Here is a 20,571-nt window from a genome sequence, read left to right as displayed (position 1 = left end):
GGGGTGGGGGGAGGAAAGAAGGGTATAAGGGGAAGAGGGGGCGAGAAGGGGAGGGTTGAGGAGAACTTGAGGGAATGGGATTGCTGATATAGAGTAATGACAGAGATGAGGGTAAGAAAAGCGATATCTTGACTGAGGGAGCCATTATAGGGTTAGCAGAAACCTGGCTCTAGAGAAATTCCCAGGAATTCACAAGGATGACCCCAGCTAAGACCCTAAGCAACAGAGGAGAGGGGATCTGATCTTGATTTGTCCTGTAGTCAGACTGATGAATATCTTAAATATCACCATAAAACCTTCATCCAGCAACTGATGGAAACAGAGGAGATAGAGGAGAGGGGATCCAGTTGAAGAGTGGGAAGAATGAGAATATGATCACAGAGGTCAAGACCATGATGGGTATACCCACTGAAACAGTCTACCTGAGCTAATGGGAGCTCACCAGCTCCAGCCAGACTGGGAAGGAACAAGCATAGGACCAAACTAGTCCCTCTGAATGTGGTTGAGAGTTGCATGGCTAGGGAAGACTGAGGGGGTCACTGGCAGTGGCACCAGGATTTATGCTTACTGCTTGTACTGGCAGTAGGAACCTATTTTTTTGGATGATACCTTGCTCATCCTAGATATAGTAGGGAGGGCCTTGGACCTTCCCCAAAGCAATGTGCCTTACCCTCTCTGAGGATTGGATGGGGATGGGATGGGAGGGTATGTGGAGGGAATAGGATCATGGATTGGTATGTATAATGAAAAAAGATAGGTTGTTTCATTTTTTAAAAAATAAAAATAAAAAATAAAAAACTAATTGGCCCTAGCAGGAATGAATAACTTTAAGAGTCAAAGATTAGGGAGTACATAATCTTAGGGATTATTGTATAATTATTATTATAATTAGGGAGTGAAATAATGTCTTCCAGACATGTAGGAAAGCTGTACTCATGAAGTCACAGCAGCTAGAATTGCCTGCATTTGATCAAGCCAATCATCACCTACCACTGGCTGAGGAGAGACTGGCAGTTGGTGGCCTCTGGGGAAGGGAGAATCAATGCTGTCCCATTCAGGTCCAGTGTCTGTGTCTGTGTGTTTGTGTGTGTGTGTGTGTGTGTGTGTGTGTGTGTACATACATATGATGTATATATACATATATGAATAATTCAAATTTGTTTGGGTGATGAGAAGTGAGTAGAAAGGGGTGGGGGGGAGGAGTCTGGGGGTATGTTCCAAATACATTGTATGCATGTATGAAATCCTCAAAGAATGAATAAAAAATATTATTTTAAAAACAGACAATTCAATATAGTATCTTTGGACTTCTGGGTTAGAGAGGAATAAAAGTTAGAATTTAACCACATGTATAAAATGTAACATTCACTGTCAGTTCTGTTTAACCTTGTATGAAATCTGCCTCTATTGCTATTGAAAGTTGAGAGTGGCTTGTAACAGTTTTTACACAATTATAGGAAGAAGTAAACGGGCAGACATCTTAAATATAAAAACCAAGGTAGCATTAAAAATGACAGTTGTACAAGGAAAATAACATAGCTTTTCTGTAGATATTTTAACATGTAATTTTCAACACACAATTCATATAATCAAAAGGCTTAGATTGACCTTGAGGGATGGTCAGGCCCATCCTTGTGCTGTTATAGGCGAAGAGTGAATATAAGACCATGCAGTGTGATAGGTCTAGACAGGCGCATTCACAGCTATGACTCCTTTCTCTACAAATAATGTTGTTTTTATTTTGATGTAATGATTCACCATCTGAAAATACATAGCTCTTTGCAATTTACTTAAATCCTGTATGATAAACTATTTTGATCATGTTGTGTCTCGCAATACAAAAAGCATTTGCATCATTAAATGGTAGAGAAAAGGAGATCAAAATAGCACTCAAGTGCATATATTGAAATAAAAACATTTTAAATGACAGAAAACTTCAGAATTTGCGATATGGCTTTGGAAAGTTTTGCATATGGCTCTTAGCTCCAAATTTGATTATTCTCTCTCAAAGCTGTCACTTGAAATTATATTGAGTCTACTTTGCCACACAAGGCAGCCTTTCTTTGAAAGTACTTTCACAGCAGAGTTTCTCTTTGAATCTCTGGAATCCTGGGATTTTGATGACAGAGTGGAGAAGGATCACAGAAACCTTCCCTCCCAAAGCTTAAACACACTGTGAAATGTAGGGTCATGAGTTCTTAACAGTAGTCAAGTAGGGAAAGGGTATACTTTTTACCAAGGATCAAAAAGTAGGAGTGAAAATAGAGAGAAAGGAAGAGACAGAGGGAGAGAGAGGCAGGGGAGTGGAGAGAGAATAGTTCTCTGAATATCCCATTTTGTAGAAATGTGAACTGAAAAGGTAGAGATTTCCTGAATAAATCCAAGAAAAAAACCTTGCAGAACAGGGACCATGCATCGAATATAGGCCATCCACATAGAATAGGCCAACCAATGACAGTGTCCTTTGCTTTACAAAAGCTTCTCAGTTATCTTAGTGACAATTAATATGAAAAACCTTTCTAAAATTCAGTTTTATTTGTTTCTATGAATTAAACTGCTTTATAAATTTGAGAACCTCTTTACCTCTGTGGAAAATTTTTAACAATAATATGTTAAATATGTACTATCATAATACTCTCACATTTTTACAAATAATATTGAACTTGCACATTTGATGTGAATTCAGTCAACAATAAATCTCATTTCTAAATAAAAAAAAGAATAGGTCAACCAAATAGAATACAGGCCATCTACAATGATGTGAAGGGCAAGTCTCTGTCTTTATCCATGGTGAGTGGACTGGTTATATTCTTGACCAACAGACACAGTTGTGTTAATGAACATTGAGTAAAGGACATCAGAAGAGCTTGCAGCCAAGAATCTTCTTTATTAAGGGACCAGAAGAACTTAGGGGGAACAGTACAAATGGAGGCAGGATCTCTGACATAGTGGCTTCTCATTGCCAGATGATTCTTTAAGGTGAAATGGTTGGAAGACATGGGGGTAGGCATCTAAACAGGACCAATGAGGAGAGGTGAGGATCTAGGGACACTTAAAACACCCAAGCTAGCATCCAGTTTTCCAGCCTTAGGCCTTTTCCCACCCTGAAGAGATAAATACAGCTTTTCTTTGCCCCGTTTATATCAGTTTGATCTCCTGTCTTCTATTCTTTGCTTATGCTCAGCGACGCCCTAGATGAGCGCCAGCAACCCAGTTACAACTCACAGTTGCATTCAAGCCCAGCAAACAATACCAGTTGGATTAGGTGACACGTAATTATGGTAACACACAATTTTGCATGTTTACTTGGCTGAGCCATGGATCCCAGATATACATGGTTCAATATTGTAATAGGTGCTTCATTCAGGGAATGTTGAAAAGATCTACATTGAAATCAGACACCTTTAGTAAAGCAGATTACCTTCCCTAAACAGGGCTCACCCAGACAATGGAAATCCTTAAAAGAGGTGTGTTGGTGCACACCTTTAATTTCAACACTCTTGATGCAAAGACACAACTCTCTGCTGGTTCAAGGCCAGCCTGGCCTACATGAAGAGTTCCATGCCGGCTACAGCTATGTGGTAAGATCTTATCTTAAAAAGAAACAAAGAGAAATAGAAAACAATCACCAGCGATACCTCTTAGACTCAGCAGAGGCATGTTACCAGCAACTAACTGTAACTACTCCTTCAGCTTTGCTGGCATTATTTCTTTGGAGGAGTCTGGTTCTGACTAACCAAGCTTACTACAGCAAAAGCTTACTTTGTCCCCCAACTTAAAATTCAGATGGGTTAGCACATGACTTTCTTCATAATTTATCAGGGATTGAAGTTCTCCCACCATGTGTCTTTAACAATTTCTGAAATATTAAAGTTTTCTTCTAGATTTCCTGCACTGGCCCACAGACAGACAAAAGAGGATAGACCACTCTTCTTGGGACAGCAATAGGAGTTAGACCCAGAACAGGACACTGAACACAGAGTAATAGAAATGGGTTCAATTAATATGTAAGAGATAGCCAGTAAGAAGCTAGAGCTAATGGGGCAAGCAGTGTTTTAATTATTATGGTTTCTGTGTGGTTATTTAGGTTTGGGGTGGCTGGGACAAACAAGCAGCCTCTTTCCAACAGGGAGCTTACCCTTAATCTCATGCCATTGCCAAGGAGATTAAGAAATATCATGTATCTGTGTCAAAGGGAAAAGGAACTGGTTTTATGAACCCCAAGTGGGGTTTCCTTTATCCTTTATTATCTATCTCATAGATTTGCTTAGATTACTGAGTGGGCCAGTGTTTTTAAAACAAACAAATCATAAAAATATGTTTATCATTATTGTCATTATTCCAAATGTTGAGATTCTGCAATGGAGGCTTATTTTTCAATTGCATAAGGAAATTAAAAATAAATAATAAAAATATATTCAACTTGGGGCATTTAAACAGTCTACCTAAAATACTATTTATTGTCCTTACTGCTAACAAAAATAATATGAAGTGTGGAAAATACCCCAAGTAAAAAAAAATATGAACTAGAATCTCAGGTATTCCCAATATATTGGTGATAGAATCTGTATAATAGAGACCTCAACAGTTATAACCCAATCTCCTTTAGTATGACTGCTGCAGATGTCTTGCTCTGCAAGTTTGTTAAACTTGTTGCATGTTTCCTTCTTGTTATACTGGTGTTGGAATCAGCTTGGTTTTCTTTGGGTAGTAGAAATGATTGTAGCCATTCCCAGTGGCATGTTCTTATATTGAACTAACCAGAGGAAGGCTAAAGAGCCTTGGTTACTTTGTCTGTGTTAGAAACTTATTTTCTTCCCTTCTCAGAAGCGTCCAGAAAAATCTTGTGAGCCACGGTCTGCATTAGATTATGTGCCCACTACAGATCTGAACTCAGATCCTCATGCTTGCATAGCAGGACCTTTACCTTCTGAGCCATAGCCTTAGATTCTGTTTAATTTTTGAGACAAAGACTCTTTTATCCAGGCTGCCATCAAATTTTCTACATAGCGGAGGATGACCTTGAACTTCTGGTATTTCTGCATCCCTCACCCCAGGTGTTGGGATTACAGCAAGAGAACGATTGTCTGAAATATTCTAACAAACTGTCAGGCACAAACTCCAACAAGTGTAACATTACTATGCCTTCACCAGTTTTAGGGAAAGCCATCAGTGTATCAGTAAGGCACGAATGCAATGAGATTGGTATTTCTCTATTGGAATGTCTGCTCTGTGATATTCTTGCTTGGTGTTTAGCTGGGTCAGTTAGGACTGAACAATGTGAGTTTGTTTATGGTTTGTTCTGAACCTGAGGGGTGGAACTTTGGTGCAGGAGAATTGTCTGTATTCTATCAATCATATTTTGAATAAATGCTGATTGGCCAGGCAGAAAGTATAGGCGGGTCAACCAGACAGGAAGTAGAGGCAGGGATATGAGAACAGAATTCTAGGAAGGAGGAATCCCATTCCCCACATTCCTGCCCAGACCACCGAAGAAGCAGGATGTGACCTGACCTGCTGAGAAAGGTATTGAGCCATGTGGCCAACATAGATAAGAAGAATGGGTTAATATAAGTTATAAGAGCTAATACAAAGCCTGAGATAATGGGCCAATCAGGCTGTGGGAACTGGGTGGGACAGAAACCCCAATGAGAAGGCCTTCATAGCAGGCCCCTCATGTTACAAACTTGAGCCTGCTTCTCCTAGTGTGGCCGCTATCATGGATTCTGAATATTCCTTTTACCTAGTTTAACTGGAGTATGGAGTTAAGACTTGGATTTCATTGAAGATTGCTAAGGAATGCACTGACTTGTCCTATCCAGACATTCATTCAGGGTTAAAAACACCCCTATTCTCATAGAGATACCAGTTTCTGAATATGGCTGATACTGATGGGTATGCCAATGAGCAACATAAAACAGCTTGAAAAACCCTGGCTTTTCTACACAGGTGGTCAAGATCATGATTGGGAATCCCACAGAGACAGCTGAACTGAGCTTGTGGGAGCTCATGGACTTTGGATTAACAGTTAGGGAGCCTGCACGGGAGTGACCTAGGCCCTCTGCATATGTGTGACAGTTGTGTAGCTTGGTCTGTTGGAGGCTCCTAGCAGTAGGATTAGGACTTGTCCTTGGAACGTGAGCTGGCCTTTGGGACCCTATCTCCCATGCTGGATTGCCTAGCCCAGCCTTGATGCAGGGGGAGGAACTTGGTCCTGCCTCAACTTGCTGTGCCCATAGGAGCCCTGCCCCTTTCTGAATTGAGACAGAGCAGGAGTGGATAGGCATGGGGTAGATGGAAGTGGTGGGGTGAACAGGAAGGGGAAACTATGGTCAGTATGAAAAAATAAATGAAAAAAATAAATAAAAAGGGAAAAAAAACTGGTTTTCTTATTTATCACATGCTCATTTTTGCTAAGAAATGAAGCCTTTCATTATTTACATGAGGGCATCTTAGTAAACTTTCAAAACACACACACAAGCATAATATATATTATATATAAACTATAATTTGCATTTATGTGGATTTTCATTTTAGTGTAGAATTGATTTTTAGGAATAATATTTATAATTATTAATACATTTAATAATAATTTTTAAATATATATTTTTTATTTTTTGAGAATATAATAAACTCAATCCATTCTTTCCCTTCCCTTTATTCCCTCCAAATTCTCCAGTGTAAACCTCCCCCTAAAACCACTGCCTTTCAATTCATGGCCTTTTTCCTTTAATTCTTGGTGTGTGTGTGTGTGTGTGTGTGTGTGTGTGTGTGTGTACATATGAATATATACATATATATTCCTAGATATATAAATATAAGTTTTTCACTCTGTATAATGCTGCTTACAAGCATTTACACACAGGTAGATGTTTTCAGGACTGGCCATTTAATATTGGATAACCAACTGAGTGGCTCTCCCCTCGACTGTTCTCCTGATCTTAGGTTAGCATTGCTTAGTTGTCTGAATTTCTTTTTCTAAGACTGAGACCTTGTTAGATTCTCCCCTTCTATATTAGCATGTCTATTGGTATCCTGTTTAGGTTGCTGGACAGCCCTGACTAGCAGCTCAAAAGAGGGTTTCTCATGCCTGGCATTAGGGTTTTTGATAGATCATGTATGGCCTTTGGGTAAAGCACTGTCAGCCCAGACGGGAAAAATTTCTTTTAAGCTATACATGTATAAAAGGTATTTAGGTAAGTAGTTACTTGACTGACTTATCGTAACTTTTTCAAATATCCATACTATTACTTTGGTCTCTTCCTTGCTTCTTTAGTATTTATCTCCCTCCCACTCCCCAATTAATCTTCCCTGTTTTTCCCTTTCTCCCTTCAGATCATTTGTATTCTGCTATTCCTTTTTCTATTGATTCTCCTTATTACAATTGTCCCCCCTTTGCTTTCCTGGATTCTGCATATATTCCAGGTTATAGACTCACAGTTGACCTAGGTACCCCAGATGCGAGAGAACATGGGACATCCATCTTTCTTGGTCTGGGTTCCCTCGTTTTAATATGATCATCATGAACTCCACACACTTACCTGCTAATTTTATGATTTTATTACTTGTTATAGATGAATAGTATCACAGTGTGTATATATACCACACGTTCACTATCCATCTCCCTATTGAAGAGCATTTAGTTGTTCCATTTCCTAGCTATAGTGAACAGAGCAGCAAAGAGTATGACTGAGCAATTATCTGTGGGGAGGATGTTGAGTCCTTTGTGCATGTGCTGAGGGAAGGCGTATCTGGGACAGACTGTAGAATTGTTTTTAGTTTTGTAAGCGTTTGCTTTACCAGTTTCCAAAGTGACTGCACCAGTTTGCACGGCCACTAAGAGTGAATGAGGTTAACCCTTTACCTACAGCCTCTCCAGTATTTGTTGCCCACTGTTTTGTTGATCTTTGCCATTCTAATTAGGGTAAAATGAAATTTCAAAGTAAAAAAACAGAAGTGTCTCTATAAATTTATGTTTTAACCTAAAATATATTTTTAGAAACATCTTTTCAAAATTATTTTTTTGGGCAGTTTCCATATATGTAGAAGGAAAATTTCATAGGAGTTAGTTTCTTATTAATGAATGATTATAAAATATGATTGTTATTGAAGTTGCTTATAATTATTCCCAAATCTCATTGGCCAAATGTGTCTCATAGACAATTTCCAATAATCATAGGCTATTGTCATGACTGGTGGTTATTATTGTGATGGCAAGACCCCATTGCTAAAAGCACTATTTATTTATGTCATCGAACATGGAGTAATTTAGTTGGTGCCCAACTCTCCTGACCAGTTTTCATGGCACTGGAAGGTGCTTTTTTTTATGGCACCAGAGGAGAAAACTAAGCAACAACATCAGCCAGTTATAAACCCTGAAATCTGCTGGGCGGTGGTGGCGCCTGCCTTTAATCCCAGAACTCAGGAGGTAGAGGCAGGTGGATCTCTGTGAGTTCAAGGCCAGCCTTATCTACAAGAGCTAGTTCCAGGACAAATCTCCAAAGCTACAGAGAAACCCTGTCTAGAAAAAAAATAAACAATAACAACAACAACAAAAAAAAACCAAAAAACAACAGCAAAATACCCTGAGATCTACAATAAAGATCCACCTGCAGGGTGTACTGATACAATAGTGGCTCAAATATTTAGGGAGTAAAAAGTCACTTTTTGAATGAATCTAAGACCCACTCGATTTGCTGAAAGAAATCCATACCCGACACTGCTAAAGTGGCCAAGAATCTGAGACTAGCTAGGTCTTGGGCACTCATTCATAAGATCATGGGGGCCATTCTCATTCAAACCACCACAGGGTTTATAGTTTTAGGGGTGAGAGTCCCTGATGGTGGAGCTGAAGTAGCAGATGATTGGAGAAGTAGCTGAGATCTCATGTTTTGATCCACAAACACAGGGCAGAGAACACACTGGGATTGACATTAGTCTTTTGAAATCTCTAACACCACCCTCTTCATGAAATACATCCTCCAGTAATGCCTCATCTCCTAATCTTCCTCAAACAACCACCAAATGGGGACCAAGTATTTGAATTCCTGAGACTTAAGAGGGTCGTTTCTTTCCAATTGAATAACATTGGCAATTTGGATCTTGCACAACCATCACATTGGTTAAATATGGATTATCAGGGTGAAATATAGATGCCAGGTTTAGGCAAGAGGCACAGAGGACACAGACCGCTTATCATTTAGGATGTACTCTGTATTGTAAAGAACAAAGACTGAGTTTAACTTGGGTTAACTAGAGAGCCATCTAATCGGCTGATGTAGGTAATTTCTCAAAGAGAACTGCTTCAACATGGCTTAGATGAGGTAACTGAGTTCTAATTTCTTTCTACCCACGGGCACTGCTTTCCTCTGGGCCTTGGTTTCTAGATCAGATTTCGTGTGCAGGAAAGATGACAGAAGCAGTTCAATTCTCTATGCCTCAGAGTTCAAGTCTGTCAGAATATAATCGCTCAGGGAGGGTCATTATTTGTCACTCGACAAAGGAGCAATGGGCTGGCTTACTCCTTGGCCCTTAAAATGAAGCTACCTCTGTTCAAATATGTGTGTGGAGAATACAGTTGGAGTTGCTTCCCAGTATCAACTTGAAGCTTGGCGCGGGTGCTGGCTGGCAGCAGCAACCATGCTGCCGCTAGCACAGACATCTAGCTGGTAAATTTCTGTTTATTCAGGTAGTGTGCTCATACTTTACATACATTGTCTTGTGTAACACGCAATGATGGTTTTCTCATCTACAAGCTAAAATCAGTGCATGTGTTCATGAGTGTATGTGTATGTGCGTGTGTGTGGTGTGAGTGTGTGTGTGTGTGTGTGTGTGTGTGTGTGTGTGTGTATGTGTGGAAAGAAAGATTAGTAGTTAAAATCACTTGGATATGGAGTATCCAGTCTTATCAAAGCTGATTCTTGACTTTGCTTTCTGATGAATAAATTTTACTTTGTAATGGTTATGTGAACTAATAAAAGATTAAATTGAAAAAAAGGGCAAGAAATACATCAAATGTGGAGAACTGGAAAGCTATGAGTCTTTAAAATAAAATTAAAGTTCTTGTGTGTTACATGCACATGACACATGTGGGCATGTGGATGTCAGAGGACAACTTGCCAGAGGTACAGAAGTTTATTATCAAAGTCTACCAAATAGAGAAGGATGTACTAATTTACAAATGGTTTATGAACAATGAACTATATTCTTTCAATGAAAAGTGCTGAGGGATCCCTAGGCATACCCTCTTCTAATGTTAACTCAGAGGGCAGAGGGAATGACATGCTTTTGTATTATACTCTTGTTCATCAATTTTAAGACACTTCAAAAGAGTACATTTTTTTAAGGCTAGGTGTATGTACTATATCACCCAAATATAACTGAAAAATAGTCGTTTTATATTCCAATTAATGTCTAGCATAGAATGAGGCATAGGTCAGTATAATTATCAATTAATGTTTCTTATTTGCAAGCCGCATGAAAATATTGTGATTTTAAGTTGCTATTTCACAGCTTATAGAAGGTAAAGGAATAACTCCTAGGAAAACGCTGTCCTTCAGGTCTTAGTCAAGGGCAGGAAAAAAAAAAGAAAACCAGTCATCAAGCCAAACTTCTGTCCCTTGTCATCTTGACCTTGAAAACCTTGTTTCTTTCCACCCTTCATGTTGGTCTTCAAGGACCATGAGAAAGCAGTGGAAGGGCTGTGATTATCATCTCTCTATGTGTAAAGAATTAACTCACAGGATATAGTTACTAAGGGAGAGTTTACTGGTTAGATTTTTAAAACTCTACTCTATCAAAAACTTACTAGAAAATTATCATGATCAGCAGTTCTCAATCTGTGGGCCGAGACCTAAGAGCATCAGAAAGCATAGATATTTACATTATGCTTCATAACAAACAGTAGCAATATTTGCAGGGCACTGATGGTGCACACCTTTAATCCTAGCACTCTGGATGCAGAGGCAGGTGGATCTCTGTGAGTTCAAGGCCAGTTTGGTCTACAGAGCTAGTTCCAGGACAGCTAGGGTTGTTACATGGATAGAAACCCTGTTTCCCCATCTTGAAAAAACAACACCCCCCAAAAAGATAGCAAAATTACAGCTATGAAGTAGCAATGCTAATACTTTTATGTTTGGGATTGTCATAACAAGAGGAACTGTCTTAAAGGGTCACAGCGTTAGGAAGGTTGAGAACCAGTCACTGTTCATGATCATCCAAAGGCTGGCACTTTTACTCAGATGAGCTATGTGTTGTAAAATTAAGATTCTTTTAAAAATTATTCATGATCTTGAAATCATTCTGATGTTGTCTGCATTCTGTGAAGCCCTGCCCTTTCAGCTCATGGACACAAGTTCAGTCCAAGGGGTGATCGTTGAGAGAGGTGAAACTTGCTTTCTTGGTCATAAACCAGTCAAAATTCACAAAAAAAGGAAGCTTTAAATTTGCACATTGGGAAGGGGGTTGTTAGAGCTGGCTTTTAGAGCATCAAGACTTTAGTGTGGAGCTCTGAATGCGGCCTCTGTTGTCCTCCCTCCTTCCACTCTGGCTGTCTGAGCACTTGCTGTAGGAACTGGTAGGATGTTGTCTGTGCTAACATTGCCTCCTTTCTCCATTGATTTCTTTTCTGAATAGGCCTCCTTGAATTCATAGTTATCTGCATCTTTAGGGTTCCCCTAAGGGATATTGGATTTCCTGCTTCTAGGACTAATCAGAACCATTAATCAGCCATGAAAATAAGCTCTGGCCTATATTAGGCCAAAAGCCTGAAGGAAATTAGGGCTGGCTCATTAGGTAGTTGGTATAAGAGGAATGTATTTATTTATGAAAACTGTGTTCTATAAGGGACCTGACAAGGCAAAAGAAAAGGTTTCTCCATATTTATGTGGTTGGGAGTTCAGGGACTGTTTCCAGAACAATATGAAGGCCGCAAGGTTTGCTCCCACCAGGCTCATGGCCACATGGGTAGGGAGACAGACCCTAGGCTTTGGCTTCAGGAGAAATGAATAGGAGTTTTGTTGACCTCCATCCTATATCTTTAATTAAATAAGACACTATATTAGTCTGATCTCTACGATCATTTTTTCAGAATGTTGTGGAATCTCTTTAGTAGGAAATACATCATCAGTTTGGTAGTAAAAACCAGCTAAGTTGGTTTTCTCTGAAAGAAGTTCTCAGAGAAATTTGGGACATATAGGCACCAGCTGTGCTGGCTGGTTTGCTGTCAACCTGAAACAAGCTAGAATCATCAGAAAGGAAGGAGCCACAGTGGAGAAAAGGCCTCCATAAGATCTGGTTGTAAAGCATTTTCCTAATTAGTGATTGATGAGGGAAGGCCCACGTGGTGGTACCATCTCTGATCTGGTGGTCCTGGGGTCTATAAGAAAGCAGACTGGGAAAGCCATGAGGAACAAGCCAGTAAGCAGCTTCCCTCCATGGCCTCTTGATCAGTTCCTGACTTCAGGTTCCTGCCCTGCTTGAGTTCATGCCTTCACTGTTTTTGGTGTGGGACTGTGGGTAAATAAGCCCTTTCCAGGTTACTTTGATCATGGTAATCCATCACAGTTAAAGCAACCTTAACTAAGACACCAACATAGGAGAGTGAAGAGATTAAAAACTGAGGAAAGGAGTAGGTAAGAAAAACAGAACTATCTATTAAGTCATCTGCTTTGAAAGTTTATATTTTAAAATTTTACTCCACGATTTAATAGGTAAAGAAGTAGAATTTTAATAACTGATTAAGCCACGATGTCTTTTTATTAATGGATATTTAAAGGACAGCATTTACAGAAATTGGTTAGTTACTGTGGGAGCAGATACACTTGAAAATACTTATCTTGGTTTTTCTTGTGTACTTTTTGATAATGTGGTTTTCTCTGCTCTGTACAATGAAGCAAGAAGGGCCTCACAAAATGCAAACAATTGATTTTGTGATGGAGAAAGGTCATTGGCTAATAAAGAAACTGCCTTGGCCCATTTTATTGGTTAGAACATAGGTGGGTGGAGTAAAGAGAACAGAATGCTGGGAGGAAGACGAAGTGAGCTCAGAGACGCCATGCTCCCCTCTCCTGGGCAGACACAATAGCTCTGCTCTCTGAAACGCACGCGATGAAGCGAGCTGCCAGGTCAGACATGCTGAATCTTTCCCAGTAAGACCGGTGCTACACAGTTTATTAGAGATGGGTTGATCGGGATATCAGAATTAGCCAGTAAGGGCTAGAGCTAATGGGCCAAGCAGTGTTTAAAAGAATACAGTGTCCATGTAATTATTTCGGGGCATAAGCTAGCAGGTGGCCAGGGTGCTGGGGAAGCAGCCCCGCCGCCCATATTACAACAATTTTGCATTTCCCAACTTTAGAACCATGACCATGGTAATTTTCTCTCTCTCTTAATGTATATATATGTATATACATACATGTGTATTTATACTATATATATATATATATATTTGTGTGCATATATTTAGTTTGGAGATGGCATAGCCAAGTTCTTCCTTCTTATCCTTTTTTCTTCACATATTTTTTTCCTGGTATGAGTTGAGTCCTATCCAAATCTAGCCTTGACTTTTTTGAAAATGGAAAGTCCCTCTCATGGCCATTTGTGGCCATGTTTCTTCTTTGCTGTCATGAATATTGCATGGTGTGTGGGAATAAAACATAGGGAATACCTTATAAGAAACCCAGTTCGTTCACTGTCCTGCCTTTCATCTCTTTTGCCTTGGTTTCCTTTTCACAGACTTTCCTTACAATCTCCCAGCCAGCAGCATGCCCTTCTGCTTACTGTTGCCCTCCAGAGGAAAGTCCAGCCACTCACCCTTCTCTGACATCAAGAGCTTCTGTCATCTGAGAAAATACTGAATTCTATCACTCAGGTAAGCGTTTGGTGTGGAATTGAAGGACTTGCTCAGGTTCTCACTCCCATTAGTGCCGTCATTTTTTTTTTAATAGTGGATTTGTGCCATGTTTCTATTTATGATTTAATTTCTTTATCTGTAAAGTAGCAGTAATAAGCAGTTGCATAGAATTATTATGAGAATTAACGCAAGATATGCAAAAGTACTTTGTAAAGAGCCAGTGTCTTTAAATATATTTTAGTCTTTTCTTCTTTTTAAAAAAATTTATTGAATTACATATTCCCCCTCCCTTCCTATTCCTCCCTTCTACTCTTTCCCATGGTTCCTATGTTCCCAATTTACTCAGGAAATCTTGTATTTTCCTACTTCCCATGTAGATTAGATCTATGTACATCTCCCTTAGGGTCCTCTTTGCTGTCTAGATTATTTGAGATTGTAAATTGTAGGACGGTTTTTCTCTGCTTTATGCCTAAAAGTTATTTATGAGTGAGTACATATGATATTTGTCTTTCTGGGTCTGGGTTACCTCACTTAATATGATGTTTTTTAGATCCATTCATTGGCCCGAGAATTTTAAGATGTCATTATTTTTTTTTCATCTGAGTATACTCTATTGTGTAAATGTACCACATTTTCCTTATCCATTTTTTGGTCGAGGGGCATTTACTTTTTTCCCAAGTTCTGGCTATGACAAACAATGCAGCTATGAACATATTTGAGCACATTTCTTTGTGGTACAATTGAGCATCCTTTGGGTATATACCCAAAAGTGGTATTGCTGTGTCTTGAGGAAAGTTGTTTCCTAATTTTCTGAGGAAGTACCATACTGATATTCAAAGGGGTCGTACCAGCTTGCACTCCCATCATCAAAGAAGGAATGTTTCCTTTACCTCACATGCTCTCCGGCATAAGTTGTCATCAGTGTTTTCGATCTTGGCCATTCTTACAGGTGTAAGATGGAATCTCAGAATTCTTTTGATTTGCATTTCTCTATGGCTAAGGATGTTGAACATTTCCTTAAATGTCTTTCATCCATTTTAGAATCTTCTGATGATAGTTCTCTGTTTAGGTCTGTAATCCATTTTTTTATTTGATTTTTTGTTCTTTTGATGATCAATTTCTCAAGTTCTTTGTATATTTTGGAGATCAGCCCTCTGAAATCATCCACCATGATCAAGTCAGCTTCATCTCAGTTATGCAGGGATGGTTCAACAAATGAAAATATGTCAGTGTAATCCACCAATATAAACAAATTGAAAAAAATACACATGATTATCATTAGATGCTGAAAAAGCCTTCAACAAAATACAACATCCCTTCCTGATAAAGATCTTAGACAGAGCAGGGATACTTGGAACATTCCTAAACATAATAAAGGCAGCATACTGCAGCCAACAACCAACATAAAACTAAATGGAGAGAAACATCGATCCCACTGAAATCAGGAACAAGACAAGATTGTCCATTCTCTCCATATCTATTCAATATAGTAACTGAGGTTCTAGTTAGCCTTTTTGTATGCCAACTTTTGGCAACTCACAAATATCTACCCAACTGAAGTTCTGGGATAGAAAAATATAAGTAACAAAAGCAAAGCCAGTCAAGCCAGACAGTGGTCGCATACACCTTTAATCCCAGCACTTGCGAGACAGGTCAGCAGATCTCTGAGTTTGAGACGAGCCTGGTGTACAGAGCTAGTTCAATGATAGCCAGGATTACACAGAGAAACCCTGTCTCAGAAAAAAAAAAATCTAAGTCAAGCCGGGTGGTAGTGGTGCATGCCTTTAATCCCAGCACTCGGGAGGCAGAGGCAGGCGAATCTCTGTGAGTTCGAGGCCAGCCTGATCTAGAAGAGCTAGTTCCAGGACAGGAACCAAAAGCTACAGAGAAACACTGTCTCGAAAATAAAAAAAAAAAAAAAAACCTAAGTCAACTAATAAAAAGTGTCTGATTTCTTACTAAAATAGGTGTTGTGATTTTGATCCACCTGAGTTTCTGTTCCTTGTTTTCATCTTGAGGTAGCAAAAATTTAACTAAGTAGGATAAGAACTGTAGTTACTGCCCCTGTCTCAGCGCCAGGACATCATTTGGAATTAATATTTCCTTCCAGACTTTCTACTATATTTCCCATGTAGTTGTTTAACTACATTTTCATTTGTTTATAATCTGTAATTTCTCTTCACAACCCAATTTTTGTCTCAGTGTCTGTCAAGGGGAGATGCATCTGACAGGCTAAAGAGCTCCAGATATCTGTCTCCACACCCCTGAACTGATGCAATGATTATTACCATACTTTCTGCTTTACATGGATGTTGGGGGTTGAACTTGCATCTTCTTGTTTGCCAAGCAAGTAATATGCTTGTGCTTGAGTCTCTCATCTGTATTTAAGCTCTTTACTGAGAGTGCCTGCCATTATTTCACTCTGGTACATTTCAAATTTACTGTTATGGTGTTTTCTAACCCAAAACTTAACTTAGGTTAACTTCTTCTTTGAGATGGATCACCACTGTGCCCATATTATATACTTCTTTGTTTGATGGAAATGAAACAACAGTTTTAAACCATAGAGCACAGTGCCCAACACATTGCACATTCTCAACAAACATTGGCTATTACTATCATTATGTAAATGACCTGATGGGCATAGACACACACATTAGTGAAGCAATTTTTTCATTTCTTCATAATCTGCTTCCCTTTCCCTACCATCCCTCCTTCCCTCTCTTTCTCTTTTTTTACTGCTGTGTTAGTGTGTGTGTGTGTGTGTGTGCACATGTGTGTGTGTGTGTGCACGTGTGTGTGTGTGTGTCCTCCTCCCCTCTTGCTTTATTAGTACTGGGTTTGAGCCCATGGCTTTGTACATACTAGGCAAGTGCTGTATCACTGAATGTATATGTGTTCAGATCTTTGTAATTTGTGTTTTTGATAATCTCATAAGAACCAGTTATTGGGGCTACAGAGATAAGTCAGTGGTGAAGGAGGCTGGTTGGTATATTAGAAGCGTCAGGTTCAGGTCTCAGCATGGTGGCTTGCAACTGTCTGTATCTCCAGTTACAGGGGATCCAGAACCCTCATCTAGCCTCCATGGGCATCAGGCATGAATGTGCTACACAGACATACTTGCAGACACAACACTCAAACACATAAAATAAAAAAGCATTGAAAAACTAGATGTTAGTAATATCATCTACTTTTACTTAAGTTTTAAAGTTACTGTAAAGGAAGAAAGAAAAAAAAGCATAGAATATTTTCTTTTCCTAAGCTCACTAAAAAAGCTTCAGCTCTCTGAATTAAGTATGGCACATCTTGCTAGATGAAAAAGAAGCAAGACTGACGTGAAGTCATTCATGAACACATGAGCAGGAAGTGTGGAGAAAGATTTTCTTAAGTCACACTAGCTGACTGCTTTATATTTATTTAATAACAAATGTAAGGTGTATTAAGCCAACATTAAAAGTATTTAATAACCAATTAATTTTGGAAATAACCAATATTTTAGAGTTTTTGGATAATTGTCTATTTTGGAATGTCTGGTACCTATTTCCTTGACTGATTTTAATACAAAACATGTGTTGTCATTTTTTTTAAATGGGAAGTTTATTTACTAAATGGTATTGAATTCAATCAACAAAATTATTATTGTTATTCACTCTCCCCAGCCTTAGAACCTCAATATATTTTGGTGAAAACACCCATTCATTCATCAGTTTATATCTTGGGGAGGATAAAATTATAAACTTCAAGCTGAATTTTATGATAAATTTATGAAAACGGAAAGGGGAAGAATTTTTCAAATCTTTCATATGAGATTTGAATCTCGATCTTTGTCTTACAGAGTTCGATGTATCCTCTAAGGCCACTACCAAGGTCCTTCTTCTCAGTCAATTTTATTTATGTAAAATCTTTCATCAAAAGATCACAAAGAGCTGTCTAACTGGCTATAAAGAAACATAAATCACAAAAGAAAATGAAATGCTCAAACAATAAAATTATACATTAGAGGCCCATTTAAGTTGAGAGAAAAGTCTTGGCTGAAGTATACAGAACGTTAAGTTATAATGGGAAGCTATTTCATAATTTGGTGAAAAATGAAAAAAGCCCACTTCTAATCGTGGAGAGCCTATTATTAGGAATGATCACTTGCATACTAGTGCTTTAATGAAAGGGTGAAGAGTATAATAACGTGCAGGAGAATTGTCAGAGGACAGAGACACTTGCTGCACCCATGAAGGAAAAAAAAATATTCTCCCTATCCAGACAGGCATTGTGCCCAAACTGTTGTACTGTTTAACATGCCTGGTAGTAATTTCTTTCTTGCTGTTCTCAGAGACCTATGCTAAGGTACCATAGTATATACATAATATTCATATATTTATGATACTATCTACCTCACAGGGGTCTCAAGGAAGCCACAGGGACCTTTCACTCTTTGCTGTCATCGTTTCTTGCTTCCTCAGCACAGATCCATCCAGTGTCCCCTAAGTCTCTGGATTTCTAATTTATAGTCAGAAAGATATTTATTTTCATGTCCCCAAGCATAGGAGAAATACGAGAATCTTGTATTAGTATTGCCTAGCAAAAGTCAGCAGAAGTCCTTTTACATTTACTTCTATATAGAAGCTGAGGATTTTTGAGGCACTGGTCTTTTTTATTACTATTAAAATAAAACACAAAGAAAATGCTTCTTGGGACAAAGCTTATAGCATTCAAATTAAAGTATATGTTCTAATTCTAGAATTTCAAATGTGTCTAAGACATCAATTCCTCTTGCTTGAATATTCAAGTCTGATTCTTGATAATTCATTTGTAGTTTGATGCATATACCTGTCAACTTATTCTGAGCAGACTTGCACAAAGTGTGGTGTTCATACCTTCCTGATAGCTAAAATGCACGTTTAAAGTGATGTGCAGTCTGTATGTTGTCTATGTTAAGATTAGGTGGAAAAGATAGTGTATAGAAAATTTTAGCATTGTCTTCATTTATGACTGAGGATATGTGGCTTATCATTCGCAAATTCATAATTAAGCATTGTCACGTACCAAGAATGTTTAGTTTATGTCTTGTACTCTCATAATTAAGCATTGTCAAGTGATAGGGTGATCTGTATGTTGGAGATGAATACAGAGAAGAGAGAGAAAAGTAATGTGAGGAGGGAATCATCTCTACAACTTGGGATGGTTTCTCTGTTCTGCTGATATTTGAACTAAGACCCAAAAGGAGGAGTGAAACTGGCCACATTTGCAGGAGGGAGCAGAATGCATAAAGAAAGGGAACATATTCAAATGTCTGAGGTACTGCAAAATAGGTTGTAACATGAATGCCATCAACATGCTGCAGAATCTAGTTAAAATGGAAGTTTCTAGGTGATGTATCAGGCAAGTTCTTGGTTTTAAACAGTGGAAGTGGCTACTGTTTGAAACTCACACACCCATGTATTGAAAACTTAACCCTCAGTTGAACAGTTCTGAGAAGTATTGGGTTTGGGGAGATCTGTAGTTCATAAGGGCTCCACCCTCATAGCTAGATTGTTGCTGCTATAGACAGGGCTTGTGGAAGTGGTTGCCTTTCTACATTTCATGAAACATAAGAGCCCTGCCACATAGCAGTGCTTAGATCTTCAACTTTCCCATGTTTAGAATTGGGGGAAATGACCTTCTCTGCCTTATACACTACTCCGTCTGTCCCATTTCATTATTTCAGTACAACATGGGTTAAAACAGCAATGATGGTTTCACAAGCTTGAAGGAATTTGTTTCAAATCTGTAATTGATGGGAAATGGGGAGAAATAGCTTTGAATAATGAGCAGGAACCAATGGTGACAAAGGAGAAGCACATCTTTAGGCCATTGCTGATATTTGTGTGTTTGTGATTCTAATGGATAACGAACACTGACAATTTATGGTCCAAGGAAGCCTTTCCTAATCTTCTCCAGGACTTTATGGCTCTTTCTCAGGGTTCAGATGCCCACTTAGGGAAGTCAACATTCAGTAGATAGACCACAAATGGTACTTCCAGAAGTTGGAAAAGAAATGAATCTTTGGAATATGAAAAGTTACACAGTGATGATCTCGGTTCATATTGCCACTAACTCCTGGAATGGAACGAACCCGATTTAGATACAGTTTGAATTCATTAACACTGTTGGGATAAAGGTGGCATGAATCTGGATTTCAAAGGATGATTATCCCAGCTGTTGCTATTGAACGTGCCCCTGGAGAAGTGGTATTCTATTCATTGAAGAAACAGTTGGTAAACTTTAGATAGCTGAAAAAATAATTTCACGAATAGAATAATATATTTTTATATATTAGCTATAATTTAAAACATAACCAGGCAAGGTAGAACTATTTTGAATTTTTTTTTCCTCTTAGACCTCAACTGCCTTTAGGTTCCCATCCGGTCAAAGGCAGGGACAGAGGAAGACCTAATTGTAACGACCACTTGGACTCTGCAGGAATCCAAGAACAAAACAGGGCTTTATAAATCACTGATGTGCACACTAAAACCTGTTAAGGGGTTCAGGGAAACTCAGAAATGAAACTGGACTGCATTTTTTTTTAAACAAAGGACACAAAGCTACAAACAAAGTGTAGCTTTGTGAGCACTGGTATGTTAGTAATTTCTACTCTTCTCATTGCGCCCTCTTTGAAAGCAATTTTGCAAAAGTAGAAATAATTTAAAATATCATTTTTTTTAGAGTCTTAGATTTTCAAATCA

This window comes from Microtus oregoni, unplaced genomic scaffold (assembly GCF_018167655.1).
Source record: "Microtus oregoni isolate MIOR12 unplaced genomic scaffold, Mior012 000017F_ref0000208, whole genome shotgun sequence".
Classification (NCBI taxonomy): Eukaryota; Metazoa; Chordata; class Mammalia; order Rodentia; family Cricetidae; genus Microtus; species Microtus oregoni.
The sequence above is the reverse complement of the archived record's forward strand: the minus strand, read 5'-3'. Positions refer to the sequence as shown.